Here is a 27281-nt window from a genome sequence, read left to right on the forward strand (position 1 = left end):
ATCATATTTAATATCACATTAGGCATTGCACTGACCCAAATCCATAAAAAATGGAATTTAAAAAAATTTGTGGCATCAAGAACCCAAAACCATTATCAAGGCATCCAAGATCATCAAAATTCAAATTAGAGCATCATATTAACATTTTAACATCATAAGAACAACCAATGCATCATTCACATCAAATAGGGGCAAGTTCATGATTTCTTTGAATCAAAACCCTCTGTCACACATTTTGATTCAGAGAGGGTAAAAATGTATACACCTAAAATTGGACATTAAATCAATGCAATAAAATACCCCTTTAATTGATTTGTTCATCTAATATATAGTTTTAGAGCTATATAATACATTTCCTAATTATTCTACACCTACCATTGGTCCATTTAAATAAATTCATCTCACATCCTAACTAATTCCACCCCACCTACCTATTCACATGCCATGTCACCTCTTGTCACATGTAAATCAATTTTATTAATTATCTAAAAGGGGTAATTTCTCTCCACACGCGGTGGAGATTCTTCTTAACAAAGAAAAATGACACACCCTCTCATGCAACTTTTGTTAGTTTGTGGTGATTGATCAGGGAAGTACTGTACATACTTCATAAATTCTTGGGCTACTATTCGCCATTTTCCAATGGCACAAAATTTTGGGCTACTATTCACCAATTGGCTATTGCTTATATTCACCAATTTATGGCCGACATGTTTTAACCCTAAAGTGGACAAAATACCTGTATAAAAGGGCTTAGGGTTAGGGATTGTTTCATAAGATGTGATGCGAAAATTGGTTCTTGCAACAGTATTGAGTTGTAAGGGATTACGTATTGTAATCATTGAATTGTAATAATATTGGACTTGTTTTTTGGTGGACGTAGGCTAAGGATTGGGTGAACCACGTTAAATCTTGGTGTCTTGTGTTCTTTTCTATGTGATCTATTATTTTTCGATATTGTTTATATTTGCATGTAATTATTATTTTTGTTTGAGGTTTAATCCTAGAAACTTTCATGGTCTCTTCTAACACTATGCCCTCAAAAAGAATCACCCAACACACCCTTGGCACTCTTAGAGACACATATCATTTCTCTTGCACCTCAAGATCACATTTGTCCCAAACATGAACATGTCACTTTGTGACTCAACCAAGAAAACCTCTTTTCTAATAGAAGAACCTATAAATAGAAGGCATTTTGGAGAGAAAAAGAACCACTCTACAAATATATTCATATGTGTTCTCGCAATCACATCATTCATATTGTGCAATGAGTTCCACTATCTTTGGAGCCCTACATATGCATTATGGTTATTAAATGTTGAGCCATTCCATGCATTTATGCACAGTGAACTTTGCTCACAACATTAGTGTATCGACAACTTATATATAGTTTCAATTTCATCATTATTAATCATGTATTTCATAATTATGATCAATTTAGTCTTTCTTTGCATCCACTCTCATTTTAGCTCATTCTAGTGCATTTGACATTCACACATCCCCCATTCTTTGACTTGTCATCCATGATTTGATCAAATGTGCCACAACTAAGAGCCATGAGGGTCCCTTAGAGGTTGAACATGTGATGTTATTTGCAAATTACTTTGAATAGCCTAATAATCTATAATGTTTCATGGTCTATTCTTTGGTTTGCTTATGAACTAATCTATTTTAGTAACATACACATTATTATAGAGAGTGTCCATTTATTCTTGTATCTTTATTTAACAAAGTTTCTATTATTAAAAACAAGGTTTTCCTATTAAGAATCTAAAAACAATTCTCAACATTACAAAATTATTAGTGGACAACATCTATCTGCAATAATATATATTTTTATTTTCTTTAAACTATTTCATGTTTACAAATTTAATCACTCAAATTCTTATTTACATTAATCTTGATTCACTAACTCATTCTTACTTTAATTTAATATAAAAAAATTCAAATCTTCTTAATATGAAATATAATTTATTTTTCTAAAAAATTATGGTTTGTTGTATTTAAGTTAACTTGTATCTATCTATCTAATATTTGTGTATGTATTATTTTAAAAATAATTAAAATCTCTTCTAGTTGGAGAATGGTCTGAATTTGATGTGTCACTTTTTCTTGAGATGGAGTTGATTGTTGTGACAAATTTGTGGCCCTAAATGGTCTATATTTCAAGGGTACATGCGTTGAAGGATATGAATATTGTAATCAAGCGCTCCTAGTACAACAGTCTTTCAATGATATATATTTCAAGAAAATTGCACTAATTTTGGAAGGCACCCTTAGAAGAGATTCTACAAGTCGTTAGTCAATCGCAAGTCCAAATCCCTGATATCCATCACCCACCAAATCTCAAAGAACTTCATGACAAAGAGGGAAAAATATAGAAAAATGGCGAGAATTACAAAAGATGCAAATCAAGTGAATAAATCAACATTTCCCAGATTTGTAAATCATTTCTTTTCTTGAAAACACCAACATCAACAATCAGTGGCAAATAAATTATTCCCTAATAAGGGTTCAACTTTTCCCTAGTCAACATATAAGCAATAAGAAGACAAGCTAAAAGGAAAATAGGTGATCCCCTGTATTCCAATCAACAAAATATTTGCAATTTTAAACAAAGATAATTCAAAGTCAAACACATTTAGTGCCCTGGTTAAACAACATGAAGCTAGGGATAGGAAGATGATAAAGCTAAATAAAGATCCATGCAAAAATAACAATGGGTGTCAAGTTGTAGTTTCAAATAGGAATTGAAGAAGAAATGAATCGTAACAAAAAAAGAGGCCAATGATGGAAGAAAATAAAAATCACCAGAGATAGTTCACCCAAATTATCAAACCAATAGAGGAAGAAAAGTGAATGGAAAAATTGGTAACTTCCCCATCAAAAGAAAACAAAAATTGTAAGCAAGCAATATATAAACCTACCAAAATTTATGAAGCTAACTGTATTCCACTAGGGCATAAACAAAAACAAGTAGACTAAGAAAAAGTACCTAGGTTTTCTGAGAAAAATCAAAAAATCTATATACCACCACATAAAAAGGGAGAATGGTAATTCAAATTATACAAAGCTGTCAACATATAAAAGCAATATGACAACTCCACCACCAAACAAGGTGAAGGAAACTAATTGCTATAATTGTTCTGATATAATAATCATTAATGATAGGTACACAAAAGAAAAGTGGAAGAAATGCTCAGAGCTAGAAGTATATGTTTACTAGAGTGGACTAGACAAGCATTTATCAAAATTGACAATGGAATTAGAGAAGATATGCAAACAATAGGTAAGTATTAGTACTTCCTCCAAATCGTCAATTTATCTTCATTACAAAAATAAATAAATTAGAAATAAAATACTTTCGATATCAAAATGCTATTATAAAGGGCATATAGTTAAATTTTAAACTTGGATACCTAATTGGAATGATGAAAAAGAGCATATGATACCAACTTGGTATGAATGTAGTAATCTTCTAGTAGAAATTAAACATTTATATACATTATTAAGAATAGCTAAATCAATTGGTAAACTTATAGGTATAGAGTCAAAGTATGACAAAATCAGTAATGTTAAATTTCTAAAAGATAAGGAACCAAATCAAAAAATAATTAGGAGAAAAAAGATTATAACAAATAGATCCATTTATGAGATTGAATAGATAAGAATTATGAAGGGGAAATTAAAGGCATTATTAAAATAAATATAGAAATTGATCATAATTTGTCAACCATAGAGGAATCCTTTAGAAGTATTAAAATAAAGATTAGGGAATAGAAGATTAAGGAAATTAATAAGGACAAAAATAAGAAGATGAAAAAACTAGATGAAAGGAAAATTTTTGAGCAAAGCACACAAATAGAAAATACACCTATAGTAAAAAAGAGTAAAGAACAAAGTCAACTGGAATGTTCAGAAGTACCAGAATAGAAAACCGAAGGTATACATGAGAAAATGACAACAATAGTAGCATTGAAAGAATGCAATATTTGTCACAAGGAGAATGATAACTTGAAAGAAATAGAAAGAAGCATTAAAGAATGGTATAAAATGACACATGAGATTAAATTACTATAGGCGGATCTCGAGGAGAACAATTTCATCAGGAACATGAGGTAACACAACAACTTACAGACCAAAGAAAAGAGAAGGAGAATTATAATTTTAAGGTAGAAATAGGGGTCAATATGGATAATAGGATGGTAAATAGATCAGATATAAACTATTTAGAGGAAGACACTAGTTAGACACACTGGGATGTTGAAGACATGACGAGTAATAAGGATATGAACCAACAAGTAGAATTGGCAATAGAAAACATAGAAGAAGAAAGTTTAAAGCCAATAGAGTGTACAAAAGATTAGGAAGAAGAATATATAATTCTAGCAGTAGATTTAGAACAATGGAGTAATATAACATTAGGAAAAAGTCAAAAAAGAAAAGTTATAAATTTTGGCAAACACCAATAGATGGGAAAGATATCTTTGGAATCAAATCTACAAAGGTAAAGGATAAAATAGAGGAATATAGTATCCCTCCAGAAGTTGAAGCTTTTCTAAAGGAGTCTAAAATGTACAATCAAGTAGATTGTCACAGAACTGGGAGGAATTCAGGGTACTAAAAGAGACCCCAAAAACATTGGAAAAGGAAAATTTAGAAAAAGATACAGATACAGATGTAGAAGAAAATGAAATAATAGAACAAATATTAGAAGATTTAATAAATGAGGAAGAAGATAAAGAAGGGACTACAAAAGAAAACAATAACCATATTAGTATAAATAATTTGGGTATTTCAATTAACCATGAAGGATTTAGAACTCCGAAATGCAGTAAATCAAAATTAAAAATAGGAAGAAAATCACTTAAGGAATTAGGAGAAGTAGATGGTCAATCCAAGGAACAAAAAAGGATATTTGAGGTTCTTAAATCTAGGAAGGGGAAGTGCCTTCCTGAAGAGCAATAAGGATCATAACATGGAATCCTAGGGGCCTGAATGCTCTTAGTAAACAAAGAGTATTAAAATGCAACCTAACACTCTTTGAGTAAGATATACTTATGATACAAGAAACTAAAATTAACAAAGATGAAGGGGAAAAACTAAGAAAAAAACTAGGCAAATGGAATGTAGAATTGAAGGAAGCAGATGGAGCATCCGGTGGAATGGGAATCATTTGGAATACCAAAACAACAAACATTAAAATTATAGTATCAAATAGCAACTGGATGGGGATTGTGGTTTCAAGTAATAAGCATAATCTCCAATTCATTCTCATTAATGCTTAGGGTCCAATAAAAACTTCAGATAAACATAAAGTTTGGGATGATATATCTTCCTTTATGGAGTTATATCCTTAGACAAACATGATCATAGGTGGTGACTTCAATGTCATACTTGACCTCAAAGAAAAATTTGGAGATTCTCAGATTTTAACAAGAAAGATAATAGAATTCATAGAATGGGTCAAAGTTAATAAATTGATAGAAATACCAACAAGCAACCGAGTATTCACATGGAATAATAGAAGAAAAGACTTCAGTTATATTGTAAAAAAATTGGACAGATTCTTTTTCAAAGGAGAATTAGCAGAATTGGATCTCACAATCATTGCCTCCATTCAACCTGTTGCAAGATCAGATCATTATCTAGTCAAAATTGAATTAATAGAACCTATAAAACCTAATAGGAATCCCTTCAAATGTGAAAAGATGGGGTTCTTAGATAAAACATTCATGGAAAACCGTAAACAATGGTAGGATGAAGGCAAGTTTATAGGATAAAAAATGTATTGTTTTGTATCAAAACTCAAAATGCTCAAAGAAAACATACAAAAATGGAATAAAATACATTTCAATAATATATTCCAAGACAAACAAAATAATGAAGAAGATATTAAAAAATTAAATAATGAAATTATTAAAAATGGTATGGACAATGAAAAATTCTTTAAAGAAAAAGAACTATTAATCATACAAGTAGACATTTTAGCAAAAGAAGAAGTCTTTTGGAGATAAAAGTCGAGAGAAAAATGGTTAGCAGAAGGAGATAGAAATACAAAATTCTTTCATAATAGTACAATACACAACAAAGCTCTTAAAACTATTAGTCAAATTAAAGATAATAATGGTAGTACTATCGATAATCCAATAGAAATTGCTCAAACCTTCGTCACATACTATGAGAATTTATTAAAAAATTATGACTCATCCAATTTAACCAAACAAAAAATTATGCTTAATAATATACCTAAAGTTATCACAGAATTTGACAACATGGAGCTCAATAAACCTTTTACAAAAGAAGAAATCAAATTAGCCCTTTTTTAAGCTTAGCCCACATAAATCTCTAAGGCCTAATGGTTTCCAAGATTTTTTCTTCCAAAAATGCTAGGAAATCTTAGGGGAAGAATTATAGAAAGCAATAGAGGCAGCTAGAAATGGGGGATTAATCTTAATTGAAATTAATCATACTTTTTTAGCATTAATACCAAAAAAAGCTACAACAGTGTCACCTTCAGATTTTTGCCTCATTAATACAATATATAAAATTTATTCAAAAGCAATAGCAAATAAGATTAAAACTTCGCTTCCAAAAATTATCTCAAGAGAACAAACTAGGTTTGTACCTAGTAGATCAATACTCAATGGAATATCCATCATTCAAGAAACTATACATTAAACAATTAAAAATAAAGAAGCTTGTATGTTTATGAAGTTAGATATACAAAAAAAATATGAAACAATAGATTGGAGGTTTTTATGTAAATGCCTAGAAAAGTTTGGATTTTCCAAACAATGGATAAATATAATTTTTAACTGTATATCTACTCCATAAATCTCATTACTTATTAATGGTACTCCTGAAGGTTTCTTCAAGATTTCAAGGGGTATCTAACAAGGATACCCCATGTCATATTTTATTTTTATAATTTTGTAGAGCTATTCAAAAGGCACAAGGTTTAGGATTAATTGAAGGCATTATTGTTACTGAGAATGTTCCAAATACTACCCATCAGCAGTTTGCTGATGATACCATTCTTCCAAGAATTAGTACCAAGGAAGAAATCAAAGCTTTTAAACAATTATATTGGATTATTCAGCAACATCGGGACAAAAGGTTAATGAACAAAAATAAAAAAAATTCTTTTTAAACACTCCAAGGAACATGGAGGAATACATATGCAATTATATGGGATACAAAAAGAGTAACTTTTCATACAAATATTTAGGGATATACTTAGAAAAAGGAGTTAGGGGAAAGAAATGATGGGACAATATCTTAGAAAAAGTAGAAAAACAAATAGAATCATGGAAAGGAAAATGGCTAACTAAAGTTGGGAGAGTAACAAAAATTAAATCCGTTTTTGACAGCTATTCTTACTTATCCTCTATCTTGCCTTCCGCTATCGAATAATGTTAATAAAAAATTGCAAGGAAAACTTATAATTTTTTTCTAGAGTGGAACAGAAGAGAAAAAGAAACAAGCACTAATAAAATAGGATAAGATATGTCATCCTAAGAATAAAGGAGGATTTGGTATACAAAATATCAGTTGGCAAAATGAGGCATTAGGAGCAAAGCTAGTATGACATCTATACAAGGAAAAAGATTTAAAAATGGGCAATAATACTTTATAATAAATATCTTAATCCATTAGACCCTTCCTCTCTATTTAGAATCAGAAATCCACCAAGTGGTTAAGAAAACTGGAATTTTATGATGAAGTGTAGGCCTCTAGTCAGCAAATATCTAACTTGAGATTTAGGTAGAGGTGATGAGGCATTATTCTAGGATGATTCATGGGATGGTCAACCCCCAATTATTAATTATGGAATATCCAGAAACAACATCAATGCCATTACTAATATTTGGGGACCCAAGGTTTTAGATGCCAAAACACTTATTAGGATTGATGAGACCGAGATTTGGGTATGGAAATCTTTGGATAATATTAATATTTCAAGTATAAATAAAACTATCCTTGAAAATATCCTCAAGGGTAGATTTGTGATTCACAATAATCGAGCAGATAAACTCATCTGGGGAGCATCTAATGATGGAATATGAAAAGTTAAGCTAGGATATGATCTTACAAAGATGGGATAATATTGATATACCCTTGGATCTATGCTGAGATTCAGCATGCCTATCTAAGACTGTTATCTTTCTTTGGGCATCAATTCAGAATCAGATTCTTACAGTTGATAGATTGTCTAAAATAGGGTTTGAAGGACCATCTAGATGCAATCTATGTAAAAATGAATGTAAAAATATGGAGCATATTTAATTTAAGTGCCCCTTTGCACAATATTGTTGGTATTGGGTTAAGAATAAATTGAATTGGACATCCGCTATAGCTCAGGATATTGAGGGTTTTTTTAGGGGTTCGCCTATTAAGAATAGGGTTAGCATATATGAGAAATTATGAAATATCACACATGCAATCATTATGTGGGAAATATGGAAGGAAAGAAATAGACAAATATTTCAAAATTTAGAACTTAGTAAGATAACTTTTTTCAGTAAACTCGAGGCAACCATCACAGAGGTTATGAAATTTCATCTCAGGAACACACTCAAGGTAGAAGGTATGTTCTCAGTATGGGATGAGAATATGAGGAGAAACTGGCTAGATTTGATTAATCCTCCCTTAGTTTATCCTAGAAAGGATAATATAGCCAAGAAAGAATGTAAATGGGTTGCACCTCGGATAGGATAGAAGAAATTAAACTTTGATGGAGCTTCTAGAGGGAATCTTGGGAAAGCAGGATTGGGTTCTATAGTGAGATCAGAAAATGAAGATTGGATATTAAAATGAGCTAAACCATTAGATAATGTAACTAATAATATAGCTGAATTGGAAGCATTAAAAGAAGGGTTAAAATTAAGTATAAAAAAGAATATTAAGAAGTTAATTATTTAAGGTGATTCACAAAAAATCCTAAACGCAATTAGAAAACAACAAACACCGAACTGATATTAAATGCTAAACTAGAAAGTGTACTCAATCTTATAAATTAATTTGAGGAGATTAGAATTCAACATATTTATTGTGAAGGGAATTTAAAAGTTGATAAATTGGCAAATAAAGGAGTGGAGGGAGAATACTTTATATATTTAGTGGGACAAAATTAAGTGAAGCAGAATACTAAGATTAGAGCAAAGTATAGTTTAGTAGAAGTATGACACACCTTTATAAGAAGTAATTATTAGAGAGGCATTCGTAGCAAGTAAATCTACTTACATTTATAAGGCATCTGAGATACAATCATGAAACATTAAGTATAGTATCTTTTAGTGTATTTTAATAATTCTACACACATATGAGTAGGCATCAATCAATGCTTAACAACCCAAGAGTCGCCATCTGTTATTTAAGGCCTAGAGTACTAAATCTTTTTATGGCTCTTCTTTCTTAATAAACCCTACAGTTTCTTTGTGAGCATGGAGTCTTCAATTGCCCTCTTTCACGCTCTGGAAGTGAGGATAATGGCTTTCAGAGGGGTTGTCAAATAGGAGAGGTGGAATAGGATCATTAACCTGATAGATAATATTTCTACATTTTTTTATTACTTTATTTGTTGCCTTACCCTAGCTTGGATTGAATTCTTTTATGTTCCCTTTTGATTTCTTCTCTCTGGTCTTTTGGGACTGAGCTAGATCTTTTTTATTAAAGATTATAATCATTATTGAACAAATTGTAGTGGTTTTTAGCTACTAATGTTGATCTATGATATGTTATTTCATTGAGTTCATTTCCTCGGTAATAATTAATGAAGGAGATTTAGATAGAATATTAAGTCGATATATTTGTGAGGTATTTAAAATAAACCTTTCGGCCTATATGCTTGAATTTGTATTCTGTCTAATTACCACTACTCTACTTCTTCCCCTTCATCATTATGGATTTAGTTTGCACTTCATTATGATTTAAGTGGAGCAAGGTGTTTATTGATTCCCGTGCTACTGATTATTTTATAACCTTAGTTAGGCAATATGTATGAATTCAAATTGGCTACTAATTTGGACTTCTCCTCTTAACTCATAAGTATACAATAATAATAAGATGAATCAATGAACATCTTAAATTATTGAAATTAGTTAATATAATCTTGATTGATCTATTCATTCGAACTAGATAAGAACCCTGAATATCTACTCCACTCTAAGTAAAAACAGTAAACTGAATAGGATAAGGGATGAGATTTTAGATAAAGATTCATTTAAAGCATATTATAAAACATTTCTGATTAATTCCATTGGTACAATTTAGAATTCTTATTGTATGAAGACTCTCTTAGTATGTTGATTGGTCTTTTTAGTCCCACTTTTTCTGATCACATTGATTTGTTACTAATCCCATATTAGAAGATAGTTGTATTTTGTCATGCAAATGGTTGGTCGATCACTTCTGTATGTCAAAACTCTTGATGAATTTAGTTTGGAATCTTGCCTCTCCTTTGATATATGTCCCCATTTTCAAAAGAAGTTTATTTGTTATTAATTGTTTCATCAAATTTTCTATAAACCTATATGAAGTTTCATATAAACTGGGTATGCCCCTTTTTAATTGTATAATATTGGACTTTGGTCCTGAGTGAGACTGGAGGTTTTCTTGCTCCGTTCTTTCTTAACAAAGCTCGCTTGAACAACGGATTTTATAATTTCAATTTTATTTTATTCAATATAATACAAAAATTCGGTTGTTTACCAATTAAAATAAATAAATTAAGATCTCTTCTAAATTAATTTTGTTTAATAGATATATGTTCTTGATTAATATTACTTTATTAGCTTTTATATACGTATCCATGTAACTCTACAAACAATGAATAACAACATTGATAATTAGGAATATTGCAGAATTTAATCGAGAAGTTATATCATGGGACAGACTAATCTTCCAAGATGCACTGAAGACAAAATAAAGTCAAACTTCTTTTTTTTTTCCAGATTTACGAAAATATAATGATTTTTTTTCAATTTTTTTGTTATTTTCGATCACAACATATGCAGATTATGAAGATCAAATGCTAAAATTTTCTGAAAAATTCATGATGTTTTCAATTTTGTGAAAATTGATCAACTATACAATTTATAAGAAGGTGATTAAATAAAGAAAGCTGGATACAGATATTATTCCTTAAATAGATGAGCCAATAAATAGTTGGACATATAACCTATTTTCAGATAATGTATTTTGTATACATGTGATGAGTTGCATGACTGTTTTTAATAACGGCGTTATTATGCAACACATAAATAGTCCCGACAAGACTTCTCTTGAAGTCAATTCGATTAATGGTGTTCACAATAGTTAAAAACATGACCATTTATCAACATAAGAGAGTTCCCAACGCCTTCCCATCAGCAAGGAATTTTAATGATAAACCAATCTACTATATACAGAGGAGTTTTGATTAACTCCAAGCCAAATTCTATAATGAATTTAACACAGACGCAACAGGGACATGGCAAACTCAGAAGGATCCTGCAACGCCATCGATAACAGGAAAAATAAGCATTAGCAAACAATAATTTTGTCATAAGAATACATATAATGCAGAACATGATAAATTTATTTGCTAAATTGCAGTTAACCATATGCAATAATGAGAAAAAAGAAAATTTCAAAGAAACTATTGTTAAAAAGATTTCAACCCATGTTATTCAAAAACACTAAATAAATGAATCACTGTCCCTGTCTTCATATTAAGAGAGAACCCATATCTTAGGTTGCATACTGTATTAAATTTTTTCTATAAAATATTAGTTGGTGTCAGATTTTTATAGATTAAGATGTAAAAACTTTGTTTATATGATTCAACATTTGAAATCACATTTCATAGTTTATTTTTTCTTTCTCATATACATCATAATAAAAAGAATTTTCAGGATCACATTTATATTTCCTTTCTAATATACATCATAATAAAAAGAGCTAAAAGAATCAACATGAGAGATCATAACGATTCAAAAAAAAATCTTATCTAAAATTTAATTTAGAAATTCAGAGACTTTTATATCTCAATAAAATACTGTTAAAGAACTCAAAAACAAAGAAAAAAAGAAAAGTGGTGTCAAGAATTTCTCCCCAATAAAAAATGGGACAACTGAAAGAGAGATGAAGAAACAAACCCAAGCATCCATATAATGAGACCCACAAGGGAAATCACCAAGGCAGTGAAAGCAAAAGGGAGAGACAGTAGAAATCCAAATGGCTTGCATTTACACTTGAGACTACACATGATGTTGCTGAAGCTGAAAAATTCTCACTGCAAACTAAGAAGATGTACGCACTTGCACACATTTTAAAGGCGAGGCTTGTGAATAGAGACAAAAGCAATTAAAGCCGAATCTATTGAGGGTCAAGTAACATCACATCAGATGAGACAGGCAGAGGTACAAGAAGCACAAAGTTTCCTCTGCAGAAGCAAAAATAAACAGTGATGTGAAAGTCCCATTGAATTCACGTGCAAGGCAGCCAAAAGAAATATAAGGTCTTGTAAGTAACCTACAAAAGTATCCAACAAGCGAGCATCATGCAACTGTGCACATTCTGGCAGTTGTGTACTTTGTGAAAGAAGAAAAAGGACATACGTTCCATAGGCTCAGCTTAATATTAGCTAAGAAATAAATGCATGGCGTAGCATTTAGTGCATGTCAGGCCCATGCATTTCTCTCCCTGAAAGAAACATCACTGTTGCCTTGGTTAAACGGAAGCATTCTATTTTGCTGACCGTTTGATATTCAGAAGCATAGTATTTTCCAAGAGTAGCTACCTATATAGAGACGCGTGCAGAAAATTTTATAATTGACTTAGTTGAAGCTATCGGATAAGTTTTGCGGTCATACTTCATCTATTATCCATCATCATTAACAGATAGGAAGAAAATATATTGCACAACCATTAATGGGTCTTTGGTTTAAAGGTAAAGTTGAAAGGTGGTAGAAGACTTTAAGTCATGGTTTAAGTTTTGCTTCCTCCTCTATTTGGTGGAACTGACTAGTCACGAAAACAATAGCCCTCTGGCTATCTTAAAACATCTCAAGAAGACAGCTGTTTAAGAAAGGTATTTGTGTGTTTGGTGACTTGTGGGATTCCCTTAGGTTTGACTGGAAATCATGGGAGCAAATCAAATCAAATCACAGTTCAATCTGTCCTCCACTTATAAAAGACCAATCCTTCAAATCCTTCAACTGTTGAGTCCCGAATTGCTGTGCCTCATGTCCACACCTTGCCATGATAGTTTTTTAAAGAACTAGAGATGGCCCAACACTAATACTTTTCAGAGTTTCCCGCTCAGAGCTGTGTATAAACAGTTGATCCCTACCATTCAGCTTTCCCAGCGACTTAACACCAAGTGGCAATGTAATCTCAAAAGATCCTCTTGGAACAAATTAAGCGCTCTCATCTGGAAGTCTAAAGCTGATGCTCAGGCTCAGTTGTTGTCATGGAAAATTTTGTATGTCAAAATTCCAATTGGCGACAATCTCTTTTTTATTAACCCTCCTCCAAGCTGCCCCTTTTGCCGTAAAAGAGAGACTATTAAGCACACATTTTGGTTCTGCCCTCATGTCCAGAAATTCTGGAGGTTCCTCCTTTCCACCTTTCCGACTTTGTTTCCTCAAACTTGGTCTTGGAAAAATGCATTACTTGGTTTTTCCCCAGCCCCTAATATTATCATTCAATCCTTTAGGCACATCCTCCTTAAGTAGATTTGGTGGTTAAGGTGTATGGTTGTATATTATCATTCAATCCTTTAGGCACATTCTCGTTAAGTAGATTTGGTGGTTAAGGTGTATGGTTGTCTTTGCTCACACTTTCAATTCGTCTAAGTTGAGTATTTGATGGTTACTTCAGATTTCTTTCCTATGCTCCTTACTTGAAAGCCACTGTTTAGACCAATATAGTTCTTAAATAGTCACTCGAACATATAAATTGTTAGCTTTGTGCTTTTGAAGAAAAGTTTAAAATTTGAGCTAATCACGCTGTCGTCAATTAGTCTTGTGCAATATGGTGTTCAAGTCTATGCTTTCAGCCTGGAATATGTACATCTTAGTTGCAACTTCAGTCATGGCTGCTGATACTTTGAAGGAATTGCCGAGTGCATTGATGGAGATTTGGAAGTAGTTGCATTATTCATTTTTAATATTCTCAATACTAATGTTAACTCGGATGATCATTTGTTGTAATATAGCTAATGCTGTTATAGCAGTCAACATTGTATCTAGCATTATATCTGCTGTCATATATTTGTAAATGTTTATTTTTGTTAATAAAATGCTTCTTTCAATTTAAAAAAAAACCATATAATATGATTTCAAAGTTATAATGAACTTAATCTACATGTCTTATAATTAATTTATACAATAATATAGAATAAAGAAAGACTTATTTTGACCAAAAAAATAAAACAGAAAGAAAACAAAGTTAGTCAAGCCAAATCAAAATCAAATGTAATATGAAATTATTAAATATTTTCAAAAGAAACATGTTCATGTTTTCTATCTTGTACATGAAAATTTAAAAACAAGTTGAAGACTTTTTCTTTCTTTTTTAATGTGTTGAGTTCTTATAGTAGGGTCGTTAGAACTTATTAAACTAGAGAAATGTGTATTTTTTTAACTTCTTGGATTGATTGTGTTACAATTTTTAGCACTAACATTTTGGATTATACTGCACAATTCATGATCAAGAAGGAGAGCAAAGGAAAAATAAACTTACACAGTCAATCATGTAATTTTATTTTCCTTTCCTCTCTTACATCTTGATGATGAATATGTAGTATGATTAGAAATGTTGATGCTAAAATTTGTTACACAATCGATCCCAGAGGAAAAAACACATTAATATGGATTGTAGAAATCCGATAGACTCAACAAAGTGAGGTGTTTTCTAATTCTTGGTGTATTTTAACATATTTTTGTGCAAAAGAGAGGTTTAAAACATTCTCCCACGGAAGAAAGGTCTACAGTTTTAGCTTATTGAATCATGTTGTTCATTAGGTTGTTCGATCTTGTGGATGTCATTAGAATTCATTCGCTCGTTATACTTTGTTTATTTCATTCCTATTGCATTGAAGTTTTTTGTATAAGTTATCAATCACACTCTATCCATTATCCATTATGGAAAAAGGCAAAAGTTGGAAGGGAAATATAGGATAATCTAATCTCCAAATCATAATGAACTAGCTCAAATATCTTAAAATTAATCAATGTAGAATAGTCAAGAGATTTATTGACATACAATTTTTCATGCAAAAGCTTTGGTTTATTGAAAATATGTTGTCCATTAGATTATTTGATCTTGTGGGCATTATTAACATTCAATGATTTATTATTATTTTTCATTTTGTCGAGATGATTTTTTAAAACAAGTTTTGTTATCATACTCAAAGATCTATTATCCATCAATTCCAAAGTAGGAAGTTACAAGAAAAGATATCACCCAATCTGATCTATAAAGTATAATAAACTAGCACACATATCTTAAAAATAATCTATATAATATATACAAGTACAAGGAGAAATATCCTAAAAAAAAATACAAGTACAAGGCAAAATATCCTAAAAGATAACTAATCAGACTCATTTCTCTTTTTATTGTAGTATTTTATGCTTTCCTAGACCTTATTTTACCTTTCTGAGTTCATGAACTTGTGGTTTAATACTTGTTTTGAGTCATGGTGTTGAGCTATCTTGTTATATATTATATCCTTTTTATAAAAAATCAAGAACATTAAAGGAATATAATATATTTATATTATCACAGATAAATCATGGTTAGTATTATACTTTAAATAATGATGAATTTGTTAGAATTTATGTGCGCTAATTTCATCGATACAATCATTTGACAAACTTCAAAGAATGTTGAATGAAGTATGTATCATTGGTAAGATGTGATAATTTTGATAATGTCAAGAACAATAATGGAGGGGGGAATATAATATTGTTATGGGTGATAGTCTAGCTATGCAATTATATAAGATTCATTTGATTGGTTAGAAGAATGTGTAACTTCCTACCTATTTACCACATGTGTGGTGGTAAAGAAAATACAAGGAAGTTATGATGTGAAGTAATGCCTAGAACATAGTCTCACTCTATTTTTATTTCTTGTTCTTAATTTCACATGTTTAATAAAAGCCCGGAGAATGGATTGAATGGATGAAGTAGTTAGTTAGTTATAGTCTTTATTTTTCATAAATTCTCCCAAATTTTCTTAGAAATTGCTCGATTGAAATAATATTGTACTTTTGTATTTCTACTATTATAAAATATTTTTGAATAGAAGGATCAAACTCAATTATTCTTTGTTTTCAAAATGAGTGGATAATGTTGCTTTGGATGTTTAGTTTCTAAGGTTCTAGTTAATTATTAAGAAGATATATCTAAGGGGCCAACTTGGTGAGCATTCTACTTATTTACTTTTGTAGGTTAACCTTAGATGTTTATTTTCTATTTTCGATAGTTTAGCAATTGGAAATCTCCATAGCCCCAATTATATATTTCTATGACTCTTATTGCAAACAAGGTAAAAAAAAGTAGCTAACTATTCTAGTTGAGAAAATATTGTTTTAGGATGAATCTTAGTTGAGCTCATACATAAAAGATATATATTAAGTCATTTACTATATAATCTTTATAATATCAAGTTCAATATTTCAATTATCCAAAGCTAGAGTAGCATAGCATTGGAGATCTCATAGTACACATATTGTATTGTCCCATTTTAAGTCAAATGACCCTGGGTTGAAAATAAATGTGTTTTATGGTGGAATTGTATAGCCACCTTATAATGACAACATGTCTATGAGCTGAGGGGTCATGCTTAGTTGTTTATCCATTGTTTGAAACCAACACTTTCGATGTCATTATTGGACATGGTGTTGAACTAAGAGTTCTCAGGAGTTACAAGTGTTTTTGGTATTCAACAACATAGAAATTTTGTTTTTTCAAAAAATCGTTAGTTTCATATAAGTATGAATCATTGCCATCTTACTATCTATCTTGTGTAGGTATTTTTTGATTGAGTTAAAGTTGTGTATGTTGAAGAAGATATGCTTATGGGTGATTTTGATGCCAGAGCATCTTGGGTTGCCTTGTTATCTTGCTCATTTTGTGCATTCAAATAGTTATTGTTGAGTTGTAGTATTGGCCAAGCACACTAGTGATTGTCAAGTCACAGTAGTGGTCGAGTTTCCTATGATGATCAAGTTCCTATTGTGGCCAAGTTCAGTGGTTGCTGATTTCCTTCATGTGCTGAGTGAGCTCGTTGGTTTGTTGATGCTTGTTTCCTTCTTTGACTGAGTTGGTTTGTGTTGGTTCTTAGTGAGCTTGTTCATTCATTTCAAGCTATGAATTTAATGTAAGGATTGTGCATTGTGATGCATGCAAACTGTTATGAGGTCAACCTTTTCTTTTGTAAAGATCTAGAATCTTCTGTAAACTATTTTGGAAAGTATAAGTAAAGGTGTCTAGGTTCAGGTTTAGAGAAGTGTGATAAAATAAGAGAATTAAAGAAATTAGCATGCTAATATTAGGGTATCTAATTATAGTTGTATCATGTTGGATGTATTTTGATGTATATCTGATCATTGTATTGGTTGTAACCTAGAAGGCCTCATTGTCATGCATGTTTGTTAATATTATGCTAAATCATTAAGACATTTGTTGTTTATCTCTCATTGATGTTGTTCTCTCTTATTTTCTTCCATTTTGTTTACTCAACAAGGCATTTGGATAGTTAGGCGTGCCTCTGGCTCTAATTCTCCATCCATCCTTGCGTCAGGCACTCAACTTCATAAGCATTACCACTATCAAACTTCTTCGCATTCTTACAAGGTCCAAACTTCTTCATTTTTATCTTATTGTATGTACCAATATAAAATCTACCTTTCTTCAAATGAAACATCACCTCCATCTTCCTTTGGGTAAGTTTTTTTTTTTTGTATGTTTTTAAGTTTGGTTTGTAGTGTCTGCCCCTAATTTGCATTTTGTTATTATTATCGAACTCTTTTAGGCCAGTTTTATGCTTGATGATTAGTAGCGATATTTTGAGATTATCAGATATTGTTTCATATTTAGTTGATTTTATGATGAGATTACTTGGTACTCTATACTTCATGTAGGCATGATGATTATTACAGTTTTTTTCAGTTATTAATGATGATTAGTTAGATGGATTATCATATGTGTTTTCTTATGGATACTTACCCCATACTACATCTGTATAGTGTGCATGCATGTTTTCTTTATGTATAATATTTCTGATGTGGTTAAGGAAGGGAGCTGTAGTCACCTGCTAGTCGGGATTTACATGATACATCACTTCCTGCCATTGTTTGTTTAGTTTAGCATATATGTATTTGTATATGCGTAGATTTTATGCAGATTGTAGGTACCCAGTATCGACTTCCCTAAATTGCTAAGATGAGCGTACCCTATCACATTATCTCAATGGTAAGAGAGGGGAAATAAATTCTTAAGTCCAAATCCTAACCTTTAAACCCATTTGTCCTAGAAAAATAGGACAAGTATCTAAGTTAGTTTACCCATCCAAATTTGTAAGTGACGTGAATTCGTGATTTTGACCCAGGAGTTTGATTATGTTCTTTGCTTTTAGTTGAGTTGTCATTTTTGGTTTTATGAGTATGCGATGATTTTTTGTTATAATTAAATCAAATTAAAAAATAATTTAATACAAATTTTATAAAGAAATTCGATATTTAATTATATTTAATTAATTAAATAAAAAAAATTAAAAGATTATATTAAAGTTCTATTTTTGATGTATTTATATTTATTTAATTTAATAATTATTATTTAATAATTTTATTTTAATAATAAAATCTAAATAATATTATTAGTTGAATTAATAAATATATTATTAAAACGTCTCATGATTAACTCGAGAGAGAAATATAAAATTTATAAAGTTTATTTTTATTAAATTGCATAAAGCGTATGCAAGAAATTTAAAAATAAAGTTATAGTTCTAATTGTGATGTAGTTATATTTATTTAATTTAATGATAATTATTAGGAGTTTTATTTTAATAATAAACACTAAATAATGTTATTAATTAAGTTAATAAATATATTATTAAAAAAACTCATGAATTAATTAAATAAAAGAATTCAAACTTACAAATAAAGTTTTAGTTTTAACTTAGGTGTAATTATATTTATTTAAATTAATAATTATTATTTAAGAGTTTTATTTTGAATAATAAACTCTAAATAATATTATTAGTTGAATTAATAAATATATTATTAAAATATCTTGTAATTAACTAGAGAGAGAAAACATAAATTTAATAAAGTTGTTTTAATTAAATTGCATAAAGCGTATGCATGAAATTAAAATATAATAAATTAATAAAAGAGAGTAAACAATTATTTAATAAAGTTTATTTTAATTAAATTGTATAAAGCTTATGTATGAAATTAAAATATAATAAATTAATAAGAGAGTGAACAATTATTTAATAAAGTTTATTTTAATTAAATTGCATAAAGCTTATGCATGAAATTAAAATATAATAAATTAATAAGAGACAGTAAACAATTATTAATAAAGTTTATTTTAATTAAATTGCATAAAGCTTATGCATGAAATTAAAATATAATAAATTAATAAGAGAGAGTGAGCAATTATTTAATAAAGTTTATTTTAATTAAATTGCAAGCTTATGCATGAAATTAAAATATAATAAATAAATTAAAAGAGAAAGCAAATTAATTTAATAAAGATAGTTAAATTTAAATTGCTTAAAGTTGTTGCATGAAAATTGTACATAGAAAATTCTATATATATATTATTGTTAGTATTTGTTTGAGATTAATTATCAAGTGTTAAACTCAAATGGATTCGAACCTAAGGCCAGTCCATTGAGAGGCTCACAAATTACCATTGTGTTATAGGTTGTTGCCTAATATTATTAGCTGAGTAATAAATATTATTTGATTAAAAAGAAAATATTAAAATATGTGAATATTTGATTAATTAAAAACAAATTAAATTTATGCTTTAAATAAAAGGACTAAATCTAGAAGTCTAAATTTAGAAAATTGGTTAAAGAAAGATTAGAATATGATGTTATTTAATTAATTAGAAATTAATTCAATATGTACTTTAGTTTAAACTATTTATTTTAAAAGTCTAATTTAAGAAATTGGATAAAAATAGAATTAAAATATTAAAAGATTAAAGATTAAAGATTAAATATTGTTTTATTATAATTATTTAATTAATAATTATTAAATTAGAGTTGCATTTAAATAATGAATTTTAATTATTCTTATTAATTTAAATAATAAACCATGCTTTAAATAGTGCTTACACTAATTAATAACTGGAGGAAAAGAAAATATAAAAGAATGTTTTAATTAAAAAATTATTTAAATATGCATGGAAGAATTAAATGTAAAAGATTTGATTAAAGTTATAATTTAGGTGTATTTATATTTATTTAATTTAATAATAATTTATTTAGGAGTTTTAATTTTAATAAACTCTAAACAATATTATTAGTTAATTTAATAAATATTATATTAAAAACGTCGCATGATTTAATAAGGGAGAGAAAGCTTTAATTTAATAAAATTTATTTTAATTAAATTGCATAAAGTGTGTGCATGAAAATTAAAATATAGTAATTAAAGAAAGGGTTTTCACATGAGTGCATGATCAAAGCCTTGATTTAGGGAAAAAATTCTTTATTAAGAAAATTAGAGCTCATTTCTATATACATAGGTTTGGAGGAGCCATTTTTCAAAAAGAGGGTTTTTGAAGGAAAAGAAAGATTCTTGCATGTTTGTGCGTTCATTGTTTTAGCATCAAATCCAGGTAGGATCTTGTGGATTTGTTCAATAGTTTCTAGTTTTTCAAATTCCTGTCTTCTTCGTGTTTGTTGTGTTTCTATTCTCAAAAGTTCTTTGGGTTACAACTCTTGTTCGAAAAAATTGATTTCCATTATAGAATTGTCTATGATTTAATTTGAAAACTTTAGTAAATATTAAACTTTAGGATTTTCAAAACCTAATGAATTATGAAATTCACTTTTGTATGTGCTTTATGTGACATGTGATTTATTGGTGTTGGGTTTTTTCAGGTTTGACTTAGCTTTGGCTAGTTAGGATGTTTACCAGAAGCTTGAGAGTTTTATGATTGTGGTATTATGCTGAGATGATCCTGATCATTTTAACTTGACCATGGTAATGTGTTGGTGTGCTCTATGATGAGTTGTATATATTGTTCATTATTGCTTTTCAGAGTTCTTGTGTGAAGTTGAGGTGAATGTTATGACATATTTAACTTAACCATTTTAAGTCTTCGATCAGTTATTTTTGAGATGCCTTGCAGTTGCTCGTAGAGAACTAATGTGTTATTGTGAATTATCGTTTGATGTTTTCTAGTCACTTGTATAAGACTGAGGTGAATTTTATATGATTCTTTGATTTATATTTTTATGAGCCTAGGGTAGGTAATATGTATGTTAAGTTGGGAAGTGGCTTGCAATGGGGGCCGGGGCCCAAAATGGTTGCCAAGGTAATCCATTGTAAGTAGTTTAATAAGTAATAGCATTTCATTAAATGGGTTTAAAATGAATTAATAAGATATTGGTACCACAGAAAGTCACTAAGGGGTTGAAGGATTAAAAGACTAGTCGACTAACCTTAGAGTTGACTCGTTAGTATGCCTTGTCAGTATGAAAGGATACTAGTGCCACATAGAGTCACTAGGGGGGCAGAGGATTAAAAGACTAGCTAGGTAACCCTAGCGTTGATTCGTGTGATGACACTTGCCCACTAGCAGTATAGATTTGCTACGTTTCTTTATGTGCCTCTGGGTCTAGATGTTGATTTATCTTGGAATGTATGAGTTAGATTACGTTTAGGGTTTCCTGGACTTAGAAATTACTTTTGATATTTGGATTGTTATCCTGTTTGGGACTTGAGACTATCTCCTCAGTGCAGTGGGAGTAGGCCATTTAGGTTCCACGCAGTTGGGTGGTAGTGTTTTTTTTACTCTTACCATTGAGATCCGTCCGTTGATGCCATGGCTGGAGTTTCCTTTTTCTACATTTCCTTTTATTCTATCCTTGTGCATTATGATGGATGGTTGTATCTTTATGATGGATAGTTATATCTTTATGTTGATTGATTTCACTTATTGTATTGTACTTTGTATCATGGATTCGAAATGAATGATGTAATCTATTTTTATAAATGTATATTCTTTTAGCCTTTCATACCCTTTGATGTGTATAATGGATGATTGAGCATTTCAAATTTTATTTTCAAGTGGCATTCAAAACAAATGTATATTATTTAAATGGAATTTGGACTTTTAATTATTCTTTCATGTGGATGTGGTATTTATTAGACCTAGTATTAATTATATTTAAATATTATTTAATGTCTTGGGATCCTTAAAGAATGTAATCTATTATGTTTTCTTCTGCATGATTGTATATTATTTCTTCTGCTACCTTATGTTTGATGCATATGTTATACTTTCTTTTAAAAAAAATGTTTGGCAAACTTAGTAAAATTTTAGGTTAATTCTTTTGAATCCCTTGGTGGGGTGTTACAGGGTTACTCTATTCCTATTAATTTAGATGAAGATGATACTTTAGATGATGATGATAATGAGATTATTGATATTGATGTTGAATTACCTAACATGCTTTCTATGTAGCTTACACTTATGTCTACACTTAAGCATAATGATTTTCTGGAGGGTCCTTTGGATTTAGCTAGTGTTCCTGTAGTGTTGGATATAGCTTCTCTTGCCAGTTATCCATCTTCTCTAATTACTATTGACCGAGACAGGGGAAGAGGGAAATATGCTTGAAGCGAGTGCTCTAGCACAATAGCATTTTGTGTGTTTTCCTATTGTGACGTGCTTCCCCTTGTATCAAGTTTGCTCAATGTTTCTTTAGATGGCCCTTGTTACTCTATTGGCACAAGATGATAAAGAGATAAACAAAATTGTATCATTGTTATATTTATATCTTACTTCTTCTATTTTTTGATATAGATTATGTTGTACACATGTTATTGTTCATACTTGTGTCCTTGTGTTGTTTGATTGGATTTGTGAAATGGTAGCACCAATTCTTTTTGGTCTTCATGATGGTAGTCCAAATAGAATCTTCTTCATAACTCTTACACATATTTCTTCCATTGTTTTGTAGTTCTACTTCATAATTCATACTTGATAGAATATTTACATGTTATCATATGATCATACTAACCCCAAAGTTAGTAGATCCCCTTTGTTCTCTTGCATGTTGTGCATCTCATTTCCCTTGATTTATCTTCCTCTAGGGCATCTCATAGTGGAAACAACTCTCAATGATTGAACGCATACTTTGTTAAAGCAATTGCTCATGTTAAAGTGTTAGCAATGACTTTAATGTGGGGGTGTACAATCTTCTCATTTTTGCATTCTCATCATGGGGTAGTGAATATAAATTTTGAGTATAGCTTGGGGTACTTTAGCCTTGGATGCTTACTATGCTTCCTAAGTTATTCTCGAATCTATGCATTACTACTTCATCCCATTTTTTAATGCACACATCTTGTGAACCCCTTTATGGATTATGCACAATCCTAAAGAATGGATTCTCCATGCAAGCATTCAATACATGGAGTGCGCATCCTTGACATTGGGTCTTTCTTTCCTTTACATGCACATATGGTAAATCTCATCTACGGGTAACACATAACAATTATCTAAGTCTCATACATGGGTGACATAGCCTTATTAGAAGTCACCATGGTGACACGAAGATCGTTGATCTATAGGTGGGCCTCTTGATGGGTCGACTAGAATGTTACCACCTCATTAGACTATTTCACTGCTATATTTTGTAGCAACTTTTTTAGCAATTCACAATAGAGTGGGCCCTCAACTGGGAAATAATTACTCCTTCCCTTTGTTAAGTTTTTAGTTACAGTCAAATTGACATGACCATGAGTTTCATTATTGGTGATAATATAAATATTCCTTTATATACATATATAATATATAATATATAATATATATATTACATATATTATATTTTATAATGATAATAATGTATATATTATACATATGGTTATTTTTATTATTTTATACTAACTAATGATGTTTTAAATCTTGGAGACATGTCTCTTCCTCTCATACTTATATAAGATCCAAATCTGTATTTGGAACATGTCAATTACAATGGTCATGCTAGTACATTTGTAGCAAAGATCTATTGTACTTAACATGGTATCAAAGCCAAACTACAAATGTAATAAATAAATTAAGGAGATGGAGAAAAAAAAGAGTATGGAAGGGAGATTTACATCTGTACAAACTCCTATCTGATGTCTTTAACCGTGCCCCACAAATAGGTCACACAAACAAGATCTCTAACCAAATACATATTGGAGTTGCAGAGTGAAGCCCATTTTCCACACTCACGTGTTGATACATGATGGAGTTATGGAGGGATTGAATTAAGTCTGGAGGATATATATTTTTGGATGGTTCTACTTGAGGGTTTTGATACATAAATTCATAACCAGTTTGAAGTTCTATCATATTGGAAAACATAATATTGTACCAGTTCTATGTATGCTGAATGATAAAACAAGGTGTGAGGAGTGCGAGTTGATAATTATATTTGTTGGTTGACTTTATCCTTCTACTGGAATGAAGAATATAATTGTGGAGAATAAATCTTCTTGATAAATAACGCAAGAGATATTAGAAACAGGCTATCCATTGTATTATTTCCAACAAAATATTTCCAAAGTCCATCGTAGATCATTATTGGTTCTCAAAAAATGAAAAAGAAACCTGGCCCAGAAGATGGTGGTGTTGAAAGAAGAGATGTTATAATAATGAGGAAATTAGCATCTGGGTCATAACCTACGTTCAACTTCTGACTCTCTCGAAACTACAAACTAATGAGACCCGTTGGAAATTTTGTTAACTACATCATTTGATTAGATGATTCATGAAAGGCATTAGACGCCACATTCATGCAGACAATAGTAAGATCATGTTCACACACTCCAGTGATAGTTCTAACCATGAGACTATTATTCTCTAATAGACACGATGTACATTCTTGATTATAAACTAACATTCCTATCAGAAGATTTCATCTAGTGAATAGAATCATTTTCAATCCAATCTATAGTCAATATCTTCCTAATTATCAGATTAGAAAGTATTATTTTCCTATGCTTATATTACTTAGAGAAGTTGATCTTAAATCTACTATCAAACAGAGTCTAATGCAGAAGAAAATTATAGACATTGAAACCAAAATTGGTAGCACTCTATATAGAAAGAAACACATCCATAAAAAGGAATCGTAATCAAAATAGACAGAAAATAGATTGCACTTTATATCAATATGACCTCATAATACATGACTAGGAGATAACATAAATAAGATAATTTTATTAATGTCCAACAAAAGACCACAACTTGGGTCTATGGGACTGGAAGCTTACACCAAGAAGATAGTTGACAAACTGAGCACCAAATAGTGTCCACATTAGAACAAGTACAATGTGGAAGTTAACCAACGATAAGGAAAGTAATTGAGGACAATAGAATAGAAGAGTAAATAGGCTATAAAGAAAAAAGTCTTAACTTGGGGAACGTAATACATTTAGTATTGAATGAGACAATTCCCCTTTAACAGAGGAGACAATTTTACTGAAAAACTAAGAATTCATATCAAGTTTCTTAATCATGCATCAAACTATATAAAGGTTCATGTCAAGAAATAAAAATCCAATCACCATTTCAATGTAATAAATTGAGCCTTTCTATTAGTCACAAATTAGCCCTGCCATTAGTATTTCTACAAGTGTCATGAATATATCCTTGGGATATTAGATATCGATATTATTATGACTATTATCATTTATATATTTGATATTAGTGTGCGAAATAGAAAGAGTCATCAAAGACAGTCAATGTAAGAATGCAAAAAGACATGAAGGGAGATGATACAAGTCCCAACCTCTATTACTCAACATGATACAAGTTCTTGAAAAAGAAATTTCATGATAACATCAATAGATTACTATCAAGTCATGACAACTACTTATGTATCACTAAGAAATAACAATTTGAAGCGATGTAAATTGATGGATATTAATTCTGAAATTCATTTAAGAAAATCCATTACAATTATGTAGAAGCCATATCAGTATGATGGTTACAATAAGCCAGTATAATATTCTACTTAATTATACAAGCAACGATGGGTCTCATAGGAAGTTGGACCATTCCTTAAGGAGTTGAGTTATATGAGAGATTCCAAACTGATCCCAATTAACATGGGGTGCTACTAAAGACCAAAATTGCGTCAACCCAATCTATGATAACTAAATAAGCAAGATCCAACTAAAAATCAATCATAATTGAGGACTAATTGATTATTATGAAGAAAAAAAGGGTTTGGAAGTGTCATCATAACAAAAATATGATCTCCAACAGTATAAGCAATTGATAGCTTAGTTTTAGTAATAAGGAAGGAAGTATGAAATGGAAATGTCAATTTAATGAATAAGAACATACATTTACTGTCAAAATAAGATATTCATATTAAGTACCACCTTAAAAAAAATTGAGAGCAAAAACTTTATTTCATTTAATACAAAAGGTGCTAGGTATAGTGGGCCCATATTTTGAGAGAAAACTTACTAAGAAAAAGGGTCATCACAGTGGTAGTCGAGATAGGAAATATGTGATTCAGTTGAACAACATTTGTCAATAAGATGCACATACATTGAGATCACAAATAGATTACAAGATTACTCCTAAATAAATTGGTAAAAATTTTCTGACTCCATGAAATGAAATGAGAGGGAATAATAATAATCAATGTTTCATTCCCACTTAAACCATCTTTAAAAAAGGGGAGATGTCAAGGAAGGGGCATCATTAGAGTTTCAAATCTGAAGCATCATTTCATTTGATGCATATGGGCTCTCATCAAAGTAGCTTCTATCAGGCATGTGCAGATAAGTATTCTTATTTTTGACATTTATCTGTCTCTTATTTGTAATTTCTATACATACTATAAAAGGTTATTTTCCTTGATCTTTTCCTTTATGTTTAAAAGTGTTCTTACAGGAAAAGAAAGTTGGTACTTTACACATGCTACCAAATATTGTGTAGACTCAAATTAATGATAGTAGCTCCAAAGAACCTGAAGATCAAGATGGATAAAATAAGGCTTTCATTTTTGATGATTGATATTAT

Source organism: Cupressus sempervirens, chromosome 1, assembly GCF_028749045.1.
Source record: "Cupressus sempervirens isolate cs-2001-9-10 chromosome 1, ASM2874904v1, whole genome shotgun sequence".
Lineage (NCBI taxonomy): Eukaryota > Viridiplantae > Streptophyta > Pinopsida > Cupressales > Cupressaceae > Cupressus > Cupressus sempervirens.